This window comes from Ranitomeya imitator, chromosome 1 (genome assembly GCF_032444005.1).
Source record: "Ranitomeya imitator isolate aRanImi1 chromosome 1, aRanImi1.pri, whole genome shotgun sequence".
NCBI classification, from domain to species: domain Eukaryota; kingdom Metazoa; phylum Chordata; class Amphibia; order Anura; family Dendrobatidae; genus Ranitomeya; species Ranitomeya imitator.
In genome coordinates, this window is record NC_091282.1 from 596,818,137 (window position 1) to 596,833,350 (window position 15,214).

The following is a 15,214-nucleotide window of genomic DNA, read 5'->3' on the forward strand; positions in this document are numbered from 1 at the left end:
CACTCACAGCCACCAGAGGGAGTCCATGGACAGAACTCGCCGAAATACCATTCATGACCACAGGAGGGAGTTCGATAACAGAATTCACAACAGTACCCCTCCTTGAGGAGGGGTCACCGAACCCTCACCAGAGCCCCCAGGCCGATCAGGACGAGCCAAATGAAAGGCACGAACTAGATCGGCAGCATGAACATCAGAGGCAAAAACCCAGGAATTATTTTCCTGACCATAACCCTTCCACTTGACCAGGTACTGGAGTTTCCATCTCGAAATACGAGAATCCAAAATCTTCTCCACCACATACTCCAACTCCCCCTCGACCAACACCGGGGCAGGAAGATCAGCGGAGGGAACCATAGGCGCCACGTATCTCCGCAATAACGACCTATGGAACACATTATGGATGGCAAAAGAAGCTGGAAGGGCCAAACGAAATGACACAGGATTGAGAACTTCAGAAATCTTATACGGACCAATGAAACGAGGCTTAAACTTAGGAGAGGAAACCTTCATAGGAACATAACGAGACGACAACCAAACCAAATCCCCAACACGAAGTCGGGGACCAACACAGCGCCGGCGGTTAGCGAAACGTTGAGCCTTCTCCTGGGACAATGTCAAATTGTCCACCACATGAGTCCAAATCTGCTGCAACCTGTCCACCACAGTATCCACACCAGGACAGTCCGAAGGCTCAACCTGCCCTGAAGAGAAACGAGGATGGAAACCAGAATTACAGAAAAAAGGAGAAACCAAAGTAGCCGAGCTGGCCGATTATTAAGGGCGAACTCAGCCAGAGACAAGAAGGACACCCAATCATCCGGATCAGCAGAAACAAAGCATCTCAGATATGTTTCCAAAGTCTGATTAGTTCATTCGGTTTGGCCATTTGTCTGAGGATGGAAAGCCGAAGAAAAAGACAAATCAATGCCCATCTTAGCACAAAAGGACCGCCAAAACCTCGAAACAAACTGGGAACCTCTGTCCGAGACGATGTTCTCCGGAATGCCATGCAAAAGAACCACATGCTGGAAAAACAACGGCACCAAATCAGGAGGAGGGCAATTTAGACAAGGGTACCAAATGGACCATCTTAGAGAAGCGATCACAAACCACCCAAATGACCGACATCCTTTGAGAGACAGGGAGATCTGAAATAAAATCCATGGAAATATGCGTCCAGGGCCTCTTTGGGACCGGCAAGGGCAAAAGCAACCCACCGGCACGAGAACAGCAGGGCTTAGCCCGAGCACAAGTCCCACAGGACTGCACAAAAGAACGCACATCCCGTGACAAAGAAGGCCACCAAAAGGATCTAGCCACCAAATCTCTGGTACCAAAGATTCCAGGATGACCCACCAACACCGAACAATGAACCTCAGAGATAACTCTACCAGTCCATCTATCAGGGACAAACAGTTTCTCCGCTGGACAACGGTCAGGTCTATCAGCCTGAAGCTTCTGCAGCACGCGCCGCAAATCAGGGGAGATGGCAGACAAAATTACCCCCTCTTTGAGAATACCCGCCGGCTCAGGAACACCCGGAGAGTCAGGCACAAAACTCCTTGACAGGGCATCAGCCTTCACATTCTTAGATCCCGGAAGGTACGAAACCACAAAATCAAAACGGGAGAAAAACAGCGACCATCGAGCCTGTCTAGGATTCAACCGTTTGGCAGACTAGAGATACCGTATATACTCGAGTATAAGCCGACCCGAGAATAAGCCGACCCCCCTAATTTTGCCACAAAAAACTGGGAAAACTTATTGACTCGAGTATAAGCCTAGGGTGGAAATGCAGCAGCTACCGGTGAATTTCAATAATAAAAATAGATCATTATTTCCCCATAGCTGTGCCATATAGTGCTCTGCGCCGTTCATTATTGCCCTATAGCTGTGCCCCATATAGTGCTCTGCACCGTTCATTATTGCCCTATAGCTGTGCCCCATATAGTGCTCTGCACCGTTCATTATTGCCCTATAGCTGTGCCCCATATAGTGCTCTGCACCATTCATTATTGCCCTATAGCTCTGCCCCATATAGTGCTCTTGCACCGTTCATATTGCCCCATAGAAAGCTCTGCCCCATATAGTGCTCTGCACCGTTCATATTGCCCCATACAAAGCTCTGCCCCATATAGTGCTCTTGCGCCGTTCATATTGCCCCATAGAAAGCTCTGCCCCATATAGTGCTCTTGCACCGTTCATATTGCCCCATAGAAAGCTCTGCCCCATATAGTGCTCTTGCACCGTTCATATTGCCCCATAGAAAGCTCTGCCCCATATAGTGCTCTGCACCGTTCATATTGCCCCATAGAAAGCTCTGCCCCATATAGTGCTCTTGCTCCGTTCATATTGCCCCATAGAAAGCTCTGCCCCATATAGTGCTCTTGCACCGTTCACATTGCCCCATAGAAAGCTCTGCCCCATATAGTGCTCTTGCACCGTTCATATTGCCCCATAGAAAGCTCTGCCCCATATAGTGCTCTTGCACCGTTCATATTGCCCCATAGAAAGCTCTGCCCCATATAGTGCTCTTGCACCGTTCATATTGCCCCATAGAAAGCTCTGCCATTGTCGCTGCTGCTGCTGCTGCTGCAGTAAAAAAAAACAAAAAAAACACATACTCACCTCTCTTGCTTGCAGCTCCCGGCGTCTCGTTCCAGCGTCTTGTCCCAGCGTCTCTCTGCTCTGACTGATCAGGCAGAGGGCGCCGCGCACACTATATGCGTCATCACGCCCTCTGACCTGAACAGTCAGAGCGCAGAGACGCCGGGAAGATGGAGCGACGCCGGGAAGATGGAGTGGCGCCCGGCGGCTGCAACGCGGACAGGTGAATATTACATACTTACTTGGTCCTGGCGTCCGGCTCCTTCTCCCGGACAGCTGTCTTCGGTGCCGCAGCTTCTTCCTCTATCAGCGGTCACCGTTACCGCTGATTAGAGAAATGAATAGGCGGCTCCACCCCTATGGGAGGTGGAGCCGCCTATTCATTTCTCTAATGAGCGGTCCCACGTGACCGCTGATAGAGGAAGAACTGCAGCACCGAAGACTGTGGGACGGCAGGGGGAGCGCCAGGATCGCTGGGACTAGGTAAGTATGCCTCAGCGCCCTCTCCCCCTCACCCGCCGACCCCACCGCCGACCGTGACTCGAGTATAAGCCGAGAGGGGCACTTTCAGCCCAAAAATTTGGGCTGAAAATCTCGGCTTATACTCGAGTATATACGGTAAGTCAAATTCTTGTGATCCGTCAAGACCACCACGCGATGATTAGCTCCTTCAAGCCAATGTCGCCACTCCTCGAATGCCCACTTCATGGCCAACAACTCTCGATTGCCAACATCATAATTGCGCTCAGCAGGTGAGAATTTTCTAGAAAACAAGGCACATGGTTTCATCACCGAGCCATCAGAACTTCTTTGCGACAAAACAGCCCCTGCTCCAATCTCAGAAGCATCAACCTCGACCTGAAACGGGAGCGAAACATCTGGCTGGCACAACACAGGGGCAGAAGAAAAACGATGCTTCAACTCCTGAAAAGCCTCTACAGCCGCAGAGGACCAATTGACCACATCAGCACCTTTCTTGGTCAAATCAGTCAACGGTTTAGCAACACTAGAAAAATTAGCGATGAAGAGACGGTAAAAATTAGCAAAGCCCAGGAACTTCTGCAGGCTCTTCACAGATGTCGGCTGAGTCCAATCATAAATGGCCTGAACTTTAACAGGGTCCATCTCGATAGTAGAAGGGGAAAAAATGAAACCCAAAAATGAAACCTTCTGAACTGAAGAGACATTTTGACCCCTTCACAAACAAGGAATTTGCACGAAGGACCTGGAACACCATTCTGACCTGCTTCACATGAGACTCCCAATCATCCGAAAAGACCAAAATATCATCCAAATATACAATCATGAATCTATCCAGGTACTTTCGGAAGATGTCATGCATAAAGGACTGAAACACAGATGGAGCATTAGAAAGCCCGAATGGCATAACCAGGTACTCAAAATGGCCCTCGGGCGTATTAAATGCTGTTTTCCATTCATCGCCCTGTTTTATTCGCACAAGATTATACGCGGTAATCAATACAAGGTCTCAAAGAGCCATCTTTCTTGGCCACAAAAAAGAACCCTGCTCCCAACGGTGATGACGACGGGCGAATATGACCTTTCTCCAAGGATTCCTTTATAAAACTCCGCATAGCGGCGTGCTCTGGCACAGATAAATTAAACAGTCGGCCCCTAGGAAACTTACTACCAGGAATCAAATTAATAGCACAATCGCAAACCCTATGAGGAGGTAGGGCACCGGATTTGGGCTCTTCAAATACATCCGGGTAATCTAACAAAAACTCAGGGACTTCAGAAGGAATGGAAGGCGAAATTGACAGTAATGAAACATCACCATGTACCCCCTGACAACCCCAGCCGGACACAGACATAGATTTCCAATCCAATACTGGATTATGGACCTGTAGCCATGGCAACACCAAAACGACCACATCATGCAGATTATGCAACACCAAAAAGCGAATATCCTCCTGATGTGCAGGAGCCATGCACATGGTCAATTGAGTCCAGTACTGAGGCTTATTCTTGGCCAAAGGCGTAGAATCAATTCCTCTCAATGGAATAGGATACTGCAAGGGCTCCAAGAAAAAACCACAGCGCCTGGCAAACACCAAGTCCATCAAATTCAGGGCAGCGCCTGAATCCACAAATGCCATAACAGAGTAGGACGACAGAGAGCAAATCAGAGTAACGGACAAAAGAAATTTAGACTGTACCGTACCAATGGTGGCAGACTTAGCGAACCGCTTAGTGCGCTTAGGACAATCGGAGATAGCATGAGTGGAATCACCACAGTAAAAACACAGCCCATTCCGACGTTTGTGTTCTTGCCGTTCAGCTCTGGTCAAAGTCCTATCACATTGCATAGGCTCAGGCCTACGCTCAGAGAATACCGCCAAATGGTGCACAGCCTTGCGCTCACGCAAGCGCCGATCGATCTGAATGGCCAAAGACATAGACTCATTCAGAGCAGCAGGCGTGGGAAATCCCACCATGACATCCTTAAGGGCTTCAGAAAGACCCTTTCTGAAAATTGCCGCCAGGGCACACTCATTCTACTGAGTAAGCACAGACCACTTTCTAAACTTCTGACAGTACACCTCCGCTTCATCCTGACTCTGACACAAAGCCAGCAAGATTTTCTCTGCCTGATCCACTGAATTTGGTTCATCATAAAGCAATCCAAGCGCCAGAAAAAACGCATCTACATCACGTAATGCAGGATCTCCTGGCGCAAGGGAAAATGCCCAGTCTTGAGGGTCACCACGCAACAAAGAAATAATGATTTTCACTTGTTGAACGGGGTCTCCAGAGGAGCGGGGTTTCAAAGCTACAAACAGTTTACAATTATTTTTGAAATTCAGGAACTTAGATCTATCCCCAGAAAACAAATCAGGAATTGGAATTCTAGGCTCTAACATCAGATTCCGAACCACAAAATCTTGAATGTTTTGTACCCTTGCAGTGAGATGATCCACACAAGAGGACAGACCTTGAATGTCCATATCTACACCTGTGTCCTGAACCACCCAGAGGTTAAGGGGAAAAGAAAGACAAAACACACTGCAGAGAAAAAAAAATGGTCTCAGAACTTCTCTTATCCCTCTATTGAGATGCATTAATACTTTGGGCCAGCTGTACTGTTATGGACCTGGTGGTTAGGAGCACCCGGAACGACCTGATAGTTAAACTCACACAGGACAAGCTCTGGGAAGTGGGAGCTCTGCTGACCGCAACCCCTAATCCTATCACATCAACTAGAAATAGCCGTGGAGCGTACCTGACTCTGCCTAGACGCCTCTTCAGAGCCTAAGAGCTAACTATCCCTAAAGATAGAAAATAAAGCCTACCTTGCCTCAGAGAAATTCCCCAAAGGAAAAGGCAGCCCCCCACATATATTGACTGTGAGTAAAGATGAAAGTCACAAACGCAGAAATGAAACAGGTTTCAGCAAAGGGAGGCCAGACTTACTAAACAGACAGAGGATAGGAAAGGTATCTTTGCGGTCAGCACAAAAAACTACAAAAAGACCACGCAGAGTGTGCAAAAAGACCTCCGCACCGACTCACGGTGCGGAGGTGCCACTCTGCATCCCAGAGCTTCCAGCTAGCAAGGCAAAATCATGATAGCAAGCTGGACAAGGAAACAATGAACAAATAATAAACTAGCAGGGACTTAGCTTCTGCTGGAGTAGACAGGTCACCAGAAAGATCCAAGAGCGAACTGAACCAGTACAAGAACATTGACAGCTGGCATGGAGTAACGATCTGAGTGGAGTTAAATAGAGCAGCCAGCCAAAGAACAAACTACGTCACCTGTGGAAGGAACCTCAGAAGCAGCAGCTCCACTCACAGCCACCAGAGGGAGTCCATGGACAGAACTCGCCGAAGTACCATTCATGACCACAGGAGGGAGTTCGATAACAGAATTCACAACAGTCATGGCTGCCGTGACCAATCAGCGACAGGTACAGTCCGACTAGTCCCTCCCCTACAGTCACAGTGCCCGCCGCCCGCTCCATACTACCCGCAGTCAATGTCCCCGGCGCCCGCTCCATACTCCCCACAGTCGGTGTCCCCGGCGCCTGCTCCATACTCCCCGCAGTGTCCCCGGCGCTCCGCTCCATACTCCCCGCTCCATACTCCCCGCAGACAGTGTCCCCGGCGCTCCGCTCCATACTCCCCGCTCCATACTCCCCGCAGTCAGTGTCCCCGGCGCCCGCTCCATACTGCCCGCAGTCAGTGTCCCCGGCGCTCCGCTCCATACTCCTTGCTCCATACTCCCCGCTGTCAGTGTCCCCGGTGCTCCGTTCCATACTCCCCGCAGTCAGTGTCCCCTGTGCTCCGCTCCATACTCCCCGCTCCTTACTCCCCGCAGTCAGCGCCCTCTCCATACTCCCCTCCAGTCACCACTCACACAGGGTTAATGCCAGCGGTAACGGACCGCGTTATGCCGTGGGTAAAGCACTCCGTATCCGCTGCTATTAACCCTGTGTGACCAAGTTTTTACTATTGATGCTGCCTATGCAGCATCAATAGTAAAAAGATGTAATGTTAAAAATAATACAAAAACTAAAACCTGCTATTCTCACCTTCCGTCGTCGGACGATGCGCTCGCGCCGGCCGCCATCTTCCGTTCCCAGAGATGCATTGCGAACTTACCCAGAAGACTTAGCGGTCATCTGGGTAATTTCGCAATGCATCTTGGGAACGGAAGATGGCGGCCGCATCACACAGCTTCGCTGGATCCCAGGGGTGAGTATATAACTATTTTTTATTTTAATTACTTTTTTTTAACAGGGATATGGTGCAAACACTGCTAAATGGGCTGTGTTATATACCTACGTGGCTGGGCAATATACTACGTGGCTGGGCAATATACTACGTGACTGGCCAATATACTATGTGACTGGGCAATATACGTGATTGGGCAATATACTACGTGGCTGGGCAATATACAACGTGACTGGGCAATATACTATGTGGCTCTGTGCTGAATACTACGTCGCTGGGCAATATACTACGTCGCTGGGCAATATACTACGTGACTGGGCAATATACTACGTGACTGGGCAATATACTACGTGGCTCTGTGCTGAATACTAAGTCGCTGGGCAGTATACTACGTCGCTGGGCAATTTACTATGTGACTGGGCAGTATACTACGTGACTGGGCAATATACTACGTGGCTGGGCAATATACTACGTGGCTGGGCAATATACTACGTGGTTGGGCAATATACTACGTGGCTGGGCAATATACTACGTGGCTGGGCAATATACTACGTGGCTCTGTGCTGAATACTATGTGGCTGGGCAATATACTACGTGACTGGGCAATATACTACGTGTAACTAACTATTAGGCCCTAGGGGTCACACGATACAGGTGTATTTTTTTACAACCCACATGAATTGAGTTCCATATGTAATTAGGCCTCTGAGGTGTACAACTTGTAATGGTACCCACCCATTAAGAACACATTAGCTTTGTTAACAATTTTACACTTTTTGTAAGATACTTTTTTCTATACATATCTATCATACATCTTTTTGTATGGCTTTATATGTGGGTTCTAAAATAATACACCTGTATCGTGTGACCCCTAGGGCCTAATAGTTATCGACAAGAATATTGGCTATATTCACACTTTGTTACTATTACTCCCCTTGCTTATGGTTGGTTCTCTGTGTTCCTGTGTATACATCATACATATTCTACGATTTGTAACACATATAGTATAATTAACATCTGACCGTAGTCTTTGCAATTACATGTGTATATTTTGACACTGTTATTTATTTATATTTTCCATATGCATTTCCAGGGGGGGTCCATTCCAATATGGAGTATTTGCTCTTTGTTCTTGGTTTCAAATGGTTTTAATCTGTGTGTTTTTGGACTTTAATAAAATTTGTTATCAAGTATAATTGGTTGGTTGTCCCTAGAATATAGTATGTCTTTTTATTTCTCCAAACTCCAGTTCCCAATTTTTTACATACGCCAGGTAGATCCCCTATATACATGCTCATTTATACAATTCTAGATGGTGCCCTCCACTTTTTGCCTTCTTGTATAACCAGCTCTATGTAATGCTCACAGTCTTTTCTCCATGTGACTGCGGCTCTATGTAATCCTCACAGTCTTTTCTTCATGTGACCGCAGCTCTATGTAATCCTCACAGTCTTTTCTTCATGTGACCAGGGCATTATATAATCCTCACACGTCTCTTCTCCATGTGATCTCAGCTCTATATAATCCTCACACGTCTCTTCTCCATGTGATCGCAGCTCTATATAATCCTCACGTCTCTTCTCCATGTGATCTCAGCTCTATATAATCCTCACACGTCTCTTCTCCATGTGATCTCAGCTCTATATAATCCTCACATGTCTCTTCTCCATGTGATCTCAGCTCTATATAATCCTCACACGTCTCTTCTCCATGTGATCTCAGCTCTATATAATCCTCACACGTCTATTCTTTATGTGATCGCGGCTCTATATAATCCTCACATGTTTCTGCATGTGATCGCGGCTCTATATAATCCTCACACATCTTTTCTTCATGTGATCACGGCTCTATATAATCCTCACACATCTCTTCTTCATGTGATCGCGGCTCTATATAATCCTCACATGTCTATTGATGTGATCAGCTCTATGTAATCCTCACACGTCTTTTCTTCATGTGATCGTGGCTCTATATTATCCTCCAGTGTGTGACTCCGTCCCCTCTCCCTCAAGAATGCGGGGGTTAGCAGAAAACCTTCCTTTGTCTGAACGATGTGCTTCATTGTGAATCCAAGTTATTCAAGATGGAATAATTCGATCCCAAGTAGTGACATAGGTGTGAAAGTTACATATTTAGGATGTGCAACAATAGGGCTACACACCAGTGCATTTTCTAAGCTCCAACACCATCAGAATAAGAGAAACTGATTTCTACTTAACTGGGTCCCATAGCTAAAGGCCCCTTCACATTTAGCGACGCTGCAGCGATACCGACAACGATCCGGATCGCTGCAGCGTCGCTGTTTGGTCGCTGGAGAGCTGTCACACAGACCGCTCTCCAGCGACCAACGATGCCAGTAACCAGGGTAAACATCGGGTAACTAAGCGCAGGGCCGCGCTTAGTAACCCGATGTTTACCCTGGTTACCATGCTAAAAGTAAAAAAAAACAAACAGTACATACTTACCTACAGCCGTCTGTCCTCCAGCGCTGCGCTCTGCTTCTCTGCTCTCCTCCTGTACTGTCTGGGAGCCGGAAAGCAGAGCGGTGACGTCACCGCTCTGCTTTCCGGCTCACAGACAGTACAGGAGGAGAGCAGAGCACAGCGCTGGAGGACAGACAGCGGTAGGTAAGTATGTACTGTTTTTTTTTTTTTACTTTTAGCATGGTAACCAGGGTAAACATCGTGTTACTAAGCGCGGCCCTGCGCTTAGTTACCCGATGTTTACCCTGGTTACCAGTGAAGACATCGCTGGATCGGTGTCACACACGCCGATCCAGCGATGTCTCCAGGGAGTCCAGCGACGAAATAAAGTTCTGGACTTTATTCAGCGACCAACGATCTCCCAGCAGGGGCCTGATCGTTGGTCGCTGTCACACATAACGATTTCATTAACGATATCGTTGCTACGTCACAAATAGCAACGATATCGTTAACAATATCGTTATGTGTGAAGGTACCTTAAGTCATGTTTAGACGTAATTAGTGATGAGCGAGTATACTCATTGAGTATACTCATTGCTCGGGTTTTCCCAAGCGCGCTTGAGTGATCTCCCGAGTATTTGTAAGTGCTTGGAGATTGTTTTCGTTGCCTCAGCTGCATGGTTTACAGCTGATAAGACAGCTTGAATACATGTGGGGATTCCCTAGTAACCAGGCAACCCCCACATGTACTCAGGCTGGCTAGCAGCCGTAAACCATGCAGCTGCATAAACAAAAACTAAATCTCTGAACAGTTACAAATACTCGGAGATCATTGCTCATGACTAGACTTAATAGAATGCTACTCTCGAACCTAGATCAATAGTGGTCATGTAGTCGTGCCACAAGCTTGCCCCACCGAGTTATGAAGTTAAGGAAGTTTTGGTTACTTAGAAAAGAGGAGTGCTTTCAGAACTCAGCCCACTCAGTGATGTCACGGCCAGGGGGAGTATAAGATAGGGGGAGCTCATTTTCCACTAGTCTTTGCCCAGGACAAGAGCTATCAGCAGCTCTGCAAGCTGCTTGAATGCATTTTGATGTATCGCCCCTCCCCCACACTGCATGGTCAGCCATGATAGAAGACAAATGTAAGTTTATTTTCATATTTAATCCCTTTCATTTTGTAATTATTTGTCATACGATAATTGTCTCATTTTGGTAATATCTTTTTATATACTTTTGTAAACACTGCCTAATCTGTTTGGAGTAAAGTTATAATATTTACTAGTCTCGTCCTCCTTGCTCTAAAATGTACCTCCAGCATCCTCTGAAGTAAATTACGCTACTGATTGGGTTGGCTCCTGACCCGCTATTAGTCATAGGAATAGAAACTGGTGGCAACAGATCGTACTGCGATTGTTGGGCAACACTGGCAGTGACGGAACAGGGTTTATAAGAGCATTGCTCGGCTGTGGCTGGGAATAATTATATCACCCTCATTGCAGCCTGCCCAATAGCCAGTACATGACTGGGCAGCCTTTCTGGTGACTAATTATGCTAGGTGCAGTTCCCTGACCGACCAGAGGGTAAGGGGCGCCAGAGAGCTGCAAGTTCCAAATCGGAACAGGGAAGTGGGATATAAATAAATCCCTTCAGAATGAACTGCGGACAACCAAACACCCCTGATTGATTCATGACATATTAGTGGCAGCAGTGGGATGATAAAATATGCCCCCTTTGATTCATGACATATTGGTGGCAGAGCGGTGGGATAATAGAGCATTAGTGATCAGGTTTGAGCAATCATTCCTCTCACTAAAAACTTGCACGGTTCTTGCAAGGACTCTGCGCAAAAAGTTTTGGAGAATGAGCTCAGTGTTTACTAGTCCTGAGACGATACCATGTGTACTTTCGATTACTCCCTCCCTTTCTCTTTGTTTTTCTATCCTATCTTTTATTTGGCAATGATGGCTGCAGAAAGATAAGGCTGGTATAAACAGCATAACAAGGACACTCTTATTGCCCTTTGAGGGTTGAGACAGATTGACGCCACAGGCAAAAACAAAAGCCAACTGGTCGCGGCTCTGGTGCAACTGGAAATCGCACAGAGCCCAGCGGACGCAGAAGCCAGCCCAAGCGCAAATGATGCTGCTGCAGAGGTCCAACAATGGAATGCCAACCCTACTTGAAACCAGGGCGGATTGGACCCTCACCTGCAGATGGTCCTGAAACAACTCCCCACCGTGATGGACATCTGAGGCTGATCCAGCAATACCAAGAGAAAGCAGAGCAGCGGGAGGTGGAGAGAGCGAGCGGGAGGCCCAAGCTCGGAGGGACCATGAACTGCAGATGGCCTAACTAGAGGCAGTACCATCCAACACCCGGGGCAGGGAGTCCAGGAACGCTCAGTCCCTTAAACCCTGGCCAGAGCACTTTCTGTGATGGAAAAGGATGGGGACTTGGACACATTTCTGAGGGCCTTTGATAAAGCCTGCCGACAGTACCTGCTGCCTGGGAACCAATGGGCTGATCCCCGACCCCAGGGCTAAAAGGCAAAGCTCCGGAGGCATTTGCTTCTCTCCTGCCAGACCAAGATGAAGACTATGAGGCCATCAAGCAGGCCCTGATAACAAAGTACCAGCTTACACCTGAGATTTACCGTAGAAAGTTCCGGAACCTCCAACATGGCCCACACGACAGTTACAGCGATGTGGACTCAGTACCCACTTTGACCAGTGGACACAAGGACTGTCTGTGACCACCTTTGGACAGCTGCGAGACCTGATGATCAAAGACCAGTTTCTACATCTTTGCCCCGCTGAGGTGTTGGACCGAGAGCCTAAAGAAGCGGCTAAAGCAGCGTAAATTGCCAACGGCTATGAGGCCACTCGTAAACCGGAAGTGCGAAAGCCAGTCACCGCCAGCTGAAGAGGGGGTAAGCCAGCAACCAACCCCAGTGCGCCTGCCAGCCGACTCAGCAGAGGCCCTGTCGCCGTTGCCAGCACCAGACCTACCACCGACCGTCACAAGTGTTTCTCCTGCAATAAGACTGGTTATATCAGTGCCAACTGTCCGGGAAAGCAGAAGAACCCCCCAGCCGAGGCCCCAGGGCCTAATGCAGGAATTTTTTAGGTTTGGAAGGGTCTATTACAACGTGCAGCACGTCACCGTGGGGGTCATGTCTGTTATGATCCGGTGACCTTGGAGCTGCATGAGAACTTTCACTGGAGAAAGTGGCCACTATACTGACCGCAACCCTGAACTTAACACCGCAACTAGAAGTAGCCGTGGAGTGTACCTAACACACCTAGACACCTCGTCACAGCCGGAGGACTAAATTCCCCTAAAGATGGAAATCGGAATACTATCTTGCCTCAGAGAAAATCCCCAAAGGATAGACAGCCCCCCACAAATATTGGCGGTGAGTCGGAGAGGAAAAAACTTACACAGGCAGAAAAAACAGGATTTAGCACAGGAGGCCACTCTAGCTAGATAGGACAGGATAGGACAGAGTTCTGTGCGGTCAGTATTAAAACCCTTCAAAAAATCCACAGCAGGATATACAAAAACTTCCTACATCTAATTAAAGATGTAGGAGCGTATATCTGCAACTCCAGTGAATCCTACAAACAGAGCAGGAATAAACTGAAACAAGCACACAACAGTGTGCCACAGATACAAAAACAAAACACTTATCTTTGCTGAAATTGGCAGCTAAGCAGGTGAGGCCAGGCAGAGAACCAATACTTCCAAAGAAACATTGACAACTGGCCAGGGCTAAAGGATCCAGCACACTTAAATATCCCAGTCAGAATTGCAATTATCCGATACACCTGGCCAGGACTGCGAATCAGAGACAACTGCATTCCCACCAACAACCACTGGAGGGAACCCAAGAGCAGAATTCACAACAGTACCCCCTCCTTAAGGAGGGGTCACCGAACCCTCACCAGGACCCCCAGGACGATCAGGACGAGCCAGATGAAAGGCACGGACCAAATCAGCAGCATGGACATCAGAGGCAAAAACCCAAGAATTATCTTCCTGGCCATAACCCTTCCATTTGACAAGGTACTGAAGCTTCCGCCTCGAAAAACGGGAATCCAAAATCTTCTCAACAACATATTCCAACTCCCCATCAACCAAAACAGGGGCCGGAGGATCAATAGAGAGAACAACGGGCTCCACATATTTCCGAATAAAGATCTATGGAAGACATTATGGATAGCAAAAGAGGCCGGAAGCGCCAGACGAAAAGACACCGGATTAATAATCTCAGAAATCCTATAAGGACCAATAAACCGAGGCTTAAACTTAGGAGAAGAAACCTTCATAGGAACATGACGGGAAGACAACCAAACCAGATCCCCAACCCGAAGCCGGGAACCAACACACCGACGACGGTTAGCAAAACGCTGAGCCTCCTCCTGAGACAACACCAAATTGTCCACCACATGAGCCCAAATCTGTTGCAACCTGTCAACCACAGAATCCACACCAGGACAGTCAGAAGGCTCAATCTGCCCAGAAGAAAACTGAGGATGAAAACCAAAATTACAAAAGAAAGGCAAAACCAAAGTAGCCGAACTAGCCCGATTATTAAGGGCAAACTCGGCCAATGGCAAAAAAGCCACCCAATCATCCTGATCAGCAGACACAAAGCATCTCAAATAAGTCTCCAAAGTCTGATTAGTTCGCTCGGTCTGGCCATTTGTCTGAGGATGAAATGCAGAAGAAAAAGACAAATCAATGCCCAGCTTGGCACAAAAGGCCCGCCAAAACCTAGAAACAAACTGGGAACCTCTGTCGGACACAATATTCTCCGGAATACCATGCAAACGGACCACATGCTGAAAAAACAACGGAACCAAATCAGAAGAAGAAGGCAATTTAGGCAAAGGCACCAAATTAACCATCTTAGAGAATCGGTCACAAACAACCCAGATAACCAACATCCTCTGGGAAACAGGAAGATCGGAAATAAAATCCATAGAAATATGCGTCCAGGGCCTCTCAGGGACTGGCAATGGCAAAAGCAACCCACTAGCACGGGAGCAACAAGGCTTGGCCCGCGCACAAGTCCCACAGGACTGCACAAAAGAACGCACATCACGCGACAAAGAAGGCCACCAAAAGGACCTACCAACCAAGTCTCTGGTACCAAAAATGCCAGGAAGACCAGCCAACACAGAACAGTGAACCTCAGAAATCACTCTACTAGTCCATCTGTCAGGAACAAACAGTTTCCCCACAGGACAACGGTCAGGTTTGTCAGCCTGAAATTCCTGAAGAACCCGTCGTAAATCAGGAGAAATGGCAAAAAGGACCACCCCTTCTTTCAGAATACCGACCGGTTCCAAGACCTCAGGAGAATCAGGCAAAAAACTTCTAGAGAGGGCATCAGCCTTAATATTCTTAGAACCCGGAAGGTACGAGACCACGAAATCAAAACGAGAAAAAAACAAGGACCATCAAGCCTGTCTAGGA